Below are 8774 nucleotides of genomic sequence, written 5' to 3'. Positions count from 1 at the left end.
TTTGGCCTTTCTGCATCCTCAGCCCTTTCATCTTTGGTTGGTATGACCCCCTCGGCCCATTGTGGTTCCATTGTGTCTGATGCAGGGGCTTGTGGTGGTGGCTCGTCACGTATTGTCATATAGATTGTGCGGTCGTCCAAGCAGCTATCTTCAGCTTCTAATACTCTGGGGTTTGACATAGTGAGTATGTGTTGTATTAGAGTTGCCCGATATCTTTGCAAATAATCATATGTGTAGTTCTCCACAACACTCTGCAAAATTGAAAGACCACATAGTGAGAAGTCTTGCATAAAGAAAACCAAAATTGACTCAATGCATTGCCAAATGGTTACCTTAGTCATGAAAGGTTGTAATGCAAAGTAGCTTTTCAGGACATATTCTGCATGGAGAAGACATCTCCAGCCGCAAGAAGTTGCATCGGTTTGATTTGGTACATGCACATCTTTGATTGGGGCCTTGTATAGTTCGTACCTTCCACATAGCTTGCCATAAGCAAGCAATAATCTCTTTACACAAGTGCATAAAAGAGTATCTGGATGTTAGCTCGAGGCTTTCAAATTTAGATGGATATCCATAAGAAACACTTTCTGATACATAACACTTACAGCCTAATTTCAGGGTGGGTTCCTTTTATTGAATTGAACACCCACACTGCTGGCTGGTCAACATCAAGGCATATGAGACTCCAGTGATGGTTGTTCTCATAAGGAAAGAGGATGACGTTTACTTCCAGCATAGCACAGTGGGAAAACCAACTTTCAAATGTGCCAGATGGAGTGTTCTTCTGTCTAATAATCATAGACATTTGTGGATCAACAAGAAACACCTCTGTGTGGGTGTGCGGTGGAAGTTGACTTTTGATCAAACTGCAAGGAGTGTACCTGATTTAGTACACCTATCATTTGAGTTTTCAAAGTTAGCAAAATATTAAAACTTACTTAAGACAAATGTACAAAATTGAATCTGTTAGCTGAGAGCATCTAGATCTAGCAATATATTAACGTCCACTGTATCCAGAGCCAGCTTTCTGGCTCCATCTATAAATGGTATCTCTGCAAGCAAACCATCCTTCATTGACAGTAGAGTATCTTTGTTGCTGGCATCTATGGAGCGGGTCACATTGCATTATCTTTGCCTATGGGACTCCACTGCTGCTTTCGTTTTCTCCTTGTGTTCTGCTTCCCTTATGTCTTCTGTTTGGCGAGCAGCCGTCTCTGCCCTTGCCCATTAACATCATGTGTGACATCTACAACTGTGAGTTGTGGCAATAGTTCAGGGGGGTATAGCAAAATTTCCCTCATTTTCTTATCCCTGTAGTCATTGGGTACCAGGAGTTTGTCATACCTCCACCTTACCCTTTTTAGTGTCTCGCTGTCTTTGTCTATTAAAGTCACCCTGTGGGCATGGGCTACTACTATGGTCATGTCACTGAAGTATTCAAGCAGGAAGTCCTCTGCTGCTTCCTGTAGAGCCATCAATGCAACCACTTTCCACCTTTTAGTGCCCCAGGTCGCTTCCTCACAAGTGGACCTCACCATCCTCTGGAAGGGCAGCTTTGGTATGCACAAATCAACACATTTCTGCGCCTTCCTGATTTCTCTGAAAAGTCCCATGCAGCTCTGTAACTTCTTCATCCTTGGACCCTTCAAAATCTTACTTGATTTTCCAGGTCTCTTCTTTGGGGTTGCAGATCTGCTACTTGCCTTAGCTACTAACCCTGGTCCCTTGCCCCCCTTTCTTGCAGTGGCCTTTGTTCTAGCCATCCCAATGTATACAAATAGAAGAGTCTCTCTCTCTCTCTCTCTCTCTCTCTCTCTCTCTCTCTCTCTCTCTCTCAAACACTCTCTCTCTCTCTCTCTCTCTCTCTCTCTCTCTCTCTCTCTCTCTCTCTCTCTCTCTCTCTCTCTCTCTAAAACACTCTCTCTCTCTCTCGCTCTCTCTCTCTCTCTCCCCTCAAACTCTCTCTCTCTCTCTCTCTCTCCCCAAAACTCTCCCTGTCTCTCACCAAAACTTATCTCATCACTAATGGCACGCGTGAAAGAATTTTATGACGATAAAATACGCCTCCGTGCGTCGTTAGTGAAAAGGAAAGAGAGAGAGAGAGAGAGAGAATTTAGGTTTCACTCACTAACCGTTATCGATAATCGTGCCGCATTAAATGACCAAACCCACGGTCGGGTACTGATTGATATCCGTAAAGATACTATTTTTATGTCACATGTGGGGCGCCACCGGGTGTTAACGGTAACATGTCTCTAGAGAGAGAGAGAGAGAGAGAGAGAGAGAGAGAGAGAGAGAGAGAGAGAGAGAGAGAGAGAGAGAGAGAGAGAGAGAGAGAGAGAGAGAGAGAGAGAGAGAGAGAGAGAACAAAGTTTTGACATTGATTCGTGATGAATAGGATCAAGGTGCAGGAGGTAGAAGAGACGAAAACCGGACCGAGAAATTTTGCCAGGATTCCAACCTTTACAGGCTCAGTTGCTTAGAGCTTCTGGCAAAAGAACTGTTGACTTTTGTAAGGACTTTGATCAAGAAGAGTCAATCTGTGAAGATGAGTCAGACACGTTGGCTAGCCAAGAGGATCCCTCACCCTCTACAGTACTTGTCAAGAAAAATACAACAAAGAGGAATATAGACTTCTCAGATGATGCACATCTCCCAACAAGCAGTCCTTGTGCAAGTAAAGGTAAAGCCAAAGAGGATGTGCCTTCTCTGCAAGAGCCAGCTGTAACTGATGAGAGGTTGTTCGATTTTGCAGCATCGTGTGGTACTGGGGACAAATATGATCTAGTTCATTCTATGTTTAACCCAAAATTTGATATTGAAGACCTTTTAGCTCAGCACAATGAATTCTTGCAGCGCTACACAGATCAATTTGAACTTATGGTGCAGGTAGGGAGGGTTGTTCTGCCAAGTATGGCTGTGGTTCAATGGCTGTGGTTCAATGGCTGTGGTTCATTTAAATGACTGTGGTGGCAAAGGACAGGGACTGCAGAAGTATAGGGAATTACCACCTGCTTGCCGACAACTTGCCCTTTGCACCAAAAAGAGTGCAAACTTATTCAGGAATCCTTTGGCTTTATGATTTACCTGAACAACCTGTTTGGATTCCTCATGCAGAATCCTAATGAGGTGATAGAGGAGCAGGATGCAGCACCAGACGAAGAATACGAGGAGACAACACACATACAAGAAGTCGAGGAGGTTGAAGATATAGTCAACCTTGAGGTTGAGGCAATTGAAATTCAAAGAAGTAAGATGCTCTCTGTGAAAACAATAGAAATCAAACTACCCTTGGATGTCAGTGGCTTCACTGAGAAGCATGCTCAGATGATGTTGCCTGTTGTGCCTGAGTTCAGGATTGGAGACATGACCTATATCTTTTTACATGATGTGCAAAGCATCTTTTATTTAAGGGAGGACTTCTCCCTGGCTATCATTTCCAGAATCCAAGAGGAGAGGAGTGGATTTGTTTCAGAGGATAGTAGCGATGATGAGGCAATGGAAACATCCAGCAATTCAATGGAATGCCTCCGAAGTTGCTTTGAGAAAGCTGAAAAATACAAGGAGACACTATTGGGCGAAACCACCTTCCAAGCAATAAGACAAAGCCTAAGACCATCAACAAGTCACAAAGAAGTGGAGGATTGGTTTAACCATTCAAGTTAGGAGTCAACTACGCCTGTGGACCTGTGGCAGGAAAACCTCTTTTTGCAGGATGAGAGCTTCATGGTAACTCTGTGTGTGTGTGTGTGTGTGTGTGTATGTGTGTCACTTACTCAGACATGATATGTGCAGTCTTGGATTGCTGACAAGGATGACTTCCTTCGACGGCGGACTCAAGAGTATTGTGGAAGGGAGGGTAAAACAACAACTTACACATTGAAGACACTATCACGCTTCTTGGGTGGACCCATGCTGCCCAAAAGTGCAGATAAAGTCATTCTTGTGGAGAAAGTATTTGCCAGAGATTGTTTTGGTTATTGCCCTGGCTATACAAGTGGTCGGGCCGCGTATTACTACACTTACACAGCAATGGCACTAGCTCTTGGCAGACAAAACCCGGATGAATTGTTAGAGTATGGCAAACATCTCATGATTCGTTACAAGGGTGATGTGCCAAAAAACAAAATTGAACCGTCAAAATCTTGATACACTTCAAGTAGCAATTGTATTAAGAGCATGTATTCCAGAAATATTGAAATTTTGTACAATGTCATCCACTCAGAGTATCTTTCTCCACTTGTGGTTCACATACACCATTGTCTCTCTCCACCTTCGTTGACCTTCACGAGCATTGGAGTTGTTGTATGCCATTGATCTTTTAATTTTATTTTGTTGTAAATGTCTAATGGCTTGTGTTGTTGCTGAAGAGGCCAAGACTTCTTTTGTCTGCATTCGATAAATGATTCTATGATAGAACCATTCAAATAGTTCTCTCAAACTGTTAGCCTTGATTTGAGAGCCGCCATGTCATGTGTGCCTGAAATAGGCATTTCTGGCCATGTAATGAGACTTTTCCATCCCTTGGGTATTCGATATGGAAGGGTTCCCATACTTTTGTATAAAATATGGTACATGATTGAAAATGATGTGCTGGATATGAAAACAGATTACTTAGAATGTTTTACACTCACATAGTTACACCTAAAAGAGAATCAAAATACACAATAATACCATGTAGTGAGTAATCTGGGTGTCTGTCCATGCTGTCTTGAATGATTTCTTGAGAATGTTTAGATTCTCCTTGAACTTGTTCATATCACCTTGTGACCAGTCATCTTTGTCGCACATCAAAAATATCATGTCTATCGATCGCCGAACCTCAGCCTTCACGTTACGAGTAGTTGATTCTTGATCTTTGACTGCAATATGTAGCTTTTTCCAGCTCTGATACTCTACCTTGCTAACATAACATGTGTTATATATTCTTCCATGCTTTGTTAGCTTCGGATCTCGTATTCCTAGGGGTTTAGATAAAAACCTCCGTGCCTTCACCCCACCGATGGATGGTTTGCATGGGACATCCTTCTCAGCAGTTGATCTCTTTTCATCCCGCTGGATTTTCACATTGCTACCATGAAGCCCCATATCCGACAATACCAATTCTAAGCACTGCAGGGCCATCTGTCGCTTTGCTGAGTTCTTGATTTTCCAAGAAAACCCAATATATAAGTAGACCAGTTTCTCCACAATACTACAAAGGGCATGCATTGTACAGATGTGGACATTCACAAGTGGTATTTTCAAAACCGCTCGAAAAGCAGGATCCTCAATGCGATGTGTTGGAGCTTTTCTCCACCACTTTGGGTCCATGACCTTTGCAGGCTCCATGTAGAACAAACACGGCGACGTTGCCATTGCACCCATTCCACAATTATACATGCACTTTAATGTGTTGAGGTCACCTGCAAGATGCCACTGAACTTGAAAGTCTCCCCTTCCATCTAGACGTAGTACCTCTCCCTGGTTAGTCTATCGATCTATCACCTGGAACATTAGTTTGATGGAACACCCAATATAGAATGTCATGATCTTCTTTCTTTACCCGCAACACAAAATAAATGAGACTTAAGTAGATGTGAACATTTGAGCTCAGCTAAGAATCTTGCTTACCTCAAAAGCACCAAGCCACCATATGTTAGATTCTGATTGAACACTAAAATACAAAGGATCATCAGTGGGACACTTTGAGAGGGCTCTATTCATTAAAGTAATAGTAACACGCTCTAGCTTCTTGCCTTTAGCAAGCTCACACTCATCCAGTTTCAACACAAAATGTAATACCCCTCGTGATTCTTCAAATATGACGTTGTAAAACTCCACCATTCTCTTCTGCAACATCTGCAGGTCCATAAAAATAATATTAAACTCACCATATGCTATGTTTGCTCCACGGCCACTGTAAGTTGCTTTAATATGAAACGGCTATCCAAGATATTCTCCCTGTGCGTCGTTAAGTTGAAGCCTCTCTTTCCAAACACTTGTGGCTGATGGTAAAAGTTTGGACTTTATTCCCTTCTTAACAAAGATGGATGAGACAGATTTTTGTATAGCCGAATATCCTCTTTTGCTTACACCAAGTGAATCAAGTGTGCCTTGTATCTCTTTTGCAGGCACTGAGTTCTCTGAAAAAAGCGGTCCACTACATTTTGCTATAGAACCTTAAACTTCTTGTCATGTACTATATCTGCTGCAAGGCTTCTACTTATAAGTGGCTTCAATCTCTTTCCTATATTGGCTTTGGGGTCAATGTTTTCCTTGTCAGGATAGATTGAATCTCTACATGAAGACAATGAATAAGTAAATAACAGAAAATTTACTTAACTAACACTATTTAGACACATGAAAACAATGCATAACTAGAAAAACAAAAAATTTACTTAACTAAGACTATTTAGTCAACCAAGAAGAATCACCTTAATGCTTGGATTCTTTTCTTAAGACCTCCGGATGCAACCTGCAATGTTTCAAGATTGCGCAATTTCTTCTTTCGGATACGACCACCCAAGATGGTGTCCTTCATTTGACAACTTCGTACCTTTCCTTTCAGTTCCTGTACCTCTGTTTTGTGTTGCAAAATGGTAACCTGATATGTAGAATGCAAATGTGAAAGACGAACAATCTCACATTGTTGAGCTTGGAGAATGCCCTTATAAGTTTCAGCTTGCCTTGTAAGAGATTTACAATAACCCAGAAGGCCGTTTTCTCCATCACCAGCAAAGGTCAATAAGCTTGTAGGACTGACAAATGCTGGAGACGCATTAGTCATTGGAATCTTAGGATAGAGAGAGCCTCTCGTCCAGATATCTATGTGTTTAGCTCCCTGAGCTCTGAGTGTGTCTATGGATGCGGGAGGTATATGTATGTTTGTTTTACTCCGCTTAATCAATGGTTGTTACTCGTTGTCAAAATCAATGTGAAGGTGATATTTGGCTCGTTTTTGCGTAATATTTGTGCCATTTGAGGAGTGCGCCATTAGCCAAAGGTGCAGACTTTGTCCCTCCATGTTAGCCTCGTTCCCTCCATGTTGACGAGGTTCATTCAATGCAACCGAAAAAAAGATTATCCCTCAATCATTACGGACAAATGTTTAGAAGGGTAAAGAATCTACTAAAAGTACACTTTTTGAGCTTTTACCATGACAAACCCGCCTCTATTATTCGCCATATTTTCTAGAGAGAGAGTGCGAAAAATACATTTTCTTAGAAGGCCCTCCAAATGACCTCCGAAATTTCCTAACTTCTTGTACACTGACAGAAAGCCAATACATGACCTTCCGAGCTCCCTGGTTCCAATATTTAAATATCTTAATTTGCACAATAATCGCACCTTTCTTTGGTAGTAGTGGTGCTACTTCATGCTCTCCATCAATGGTAGTCCCAAATAATAACCTTTGCCCCATAAGGAAATTGGTCATTCGGAACTCCAAGCATGGAAGTTGTTCTTGTCTAGTTTCTCATTGACAACTTGGTTAAGCCCATCATTGTTGGAGACATGTTTCCAACCCTTTACATAGTCTTCAAGCATTCTGCTAAAAATAGTTGGTTACCACGCGTAACCATAATCTACATACATACACCTATTTTCGTGTACTAAATAGTCTATGTACACACTGCAACCAAACCAAAGCTTTCTGCACCACCTATATGTAGATCTACGGAATCTTGAATCTTAGCGTTTTTGCATGCAAATGCACTCTTGCTCCAAAATGGGGGTCAAAATGCGTCCTGAATGAAAATTTGACTGCACAATTTTAGTCCAAAGGAAAGGACTAAATAGAACCCTGAGATGCACACTCTCCATGTGGAATCACCTGAGTCGGAGATTGTTGGCGTCGACTCCCGAGAATATCGAAGCCGCTTCATAGGCTGCTCTTGCTTGCTGCTCCAAGCTCCTCAAACACAACCAGGCTTTGATACCATGTCAAGAGATAGAGAAGGAAATACCTTGAGCTCTAGCAAGCACTCACACACACACACACACACACACACACACACAAAGATGGAGGCAAACTACTGTACTTCTTCTTCTTCACAAACTCAAGATAAGAGGTCTATGAAACATAAGGGAAAATACAACATAAAAAGGAACTAGTACAATGGTCTAGTATGAACCACTAGTGAGTGAGGTGTGTAGGAAAGTGTGCCATCACTTTGGTAGGTAGACCAGCTTGGTGTAGTCTAGCTGTAGTATCACTGGAAAAGATATGCGTATCCACCAAGGCGCACCAGTGATGATGATTGTCGATGATAGTCATCCAGGAGTCGTACATGTTGAGCTTGACTTTCATGGAAAGTGAGAAGAGGTATTTTTTAGACACCTCTTTGGTTTGGTAACGCATTTAGCATACTCTAGTGAGTTATAAATAGAGGTTACACACTATGATGGATATGGGATGGTCTCACAAAACAGTTTTGCAAAGAGAAAACAATGTGGAAAATCAAGATGCTCTTCTTGATTTCATTGAACCTCCTATTGAATCGTGTTTTGGAAAAATGTACAGTTGGATCCATGAAGGATGCCGGTGTGGAAAACGTTAGTGTTCTTATAAAGATATCAAGGACAAAAACACTTCTCCAAGGGGATAGTAATGTTAGGCCTAGGGTAAGACCGGGTGGACCAGGACGAACATGGGGTAAAGGGGGTCCTATTATTAGCATGACCAAGGGCCTATATAGGGCATGGTTGGGTGGTGAGTTGCATGTTCTAGTCCCAAGTCCTCATAGGGTTATGTCATACTGCTTGCTAAGCTCCATCATATGACTGATGGCATT

General features: G+C 42.0%; 1 pseudogene; it reads right to left on the bottom strand.

Moving 5' to 3' along the window:
• Nucleotides 1–4221: 4221 nt before the first annotated feature.
• On the bottom strand, nucleotides 4222–5097 carry LOC147452595 (uncharacterized; annotated as a pseudogene).
• Nucleotides 5098–8774: the final 3677 nt, after the last annotated feature.

Source organism: Adiantum capillus-veneris, chromosome 8, assembly GCF_014529385.1.
Source record: "Adiantum capillus-veneris isolate H3 chromosome 8, ASM1452938v2, whole genome shotgun sequence".
Classification (NCBI taxonomy): domain Eukaryota; kingdom Viridiplantae; phylum Streptophyta; class Polypodiopsida; order Polypodiales; family Pteridaceae; genus Adiantum; species Adiantum capillus-veneris.
The sequence above is the reverse complement of the archived record's forward strand: the minus strand, read 5'-3'. Positions and strand labels throughout refer to the sequence as shown.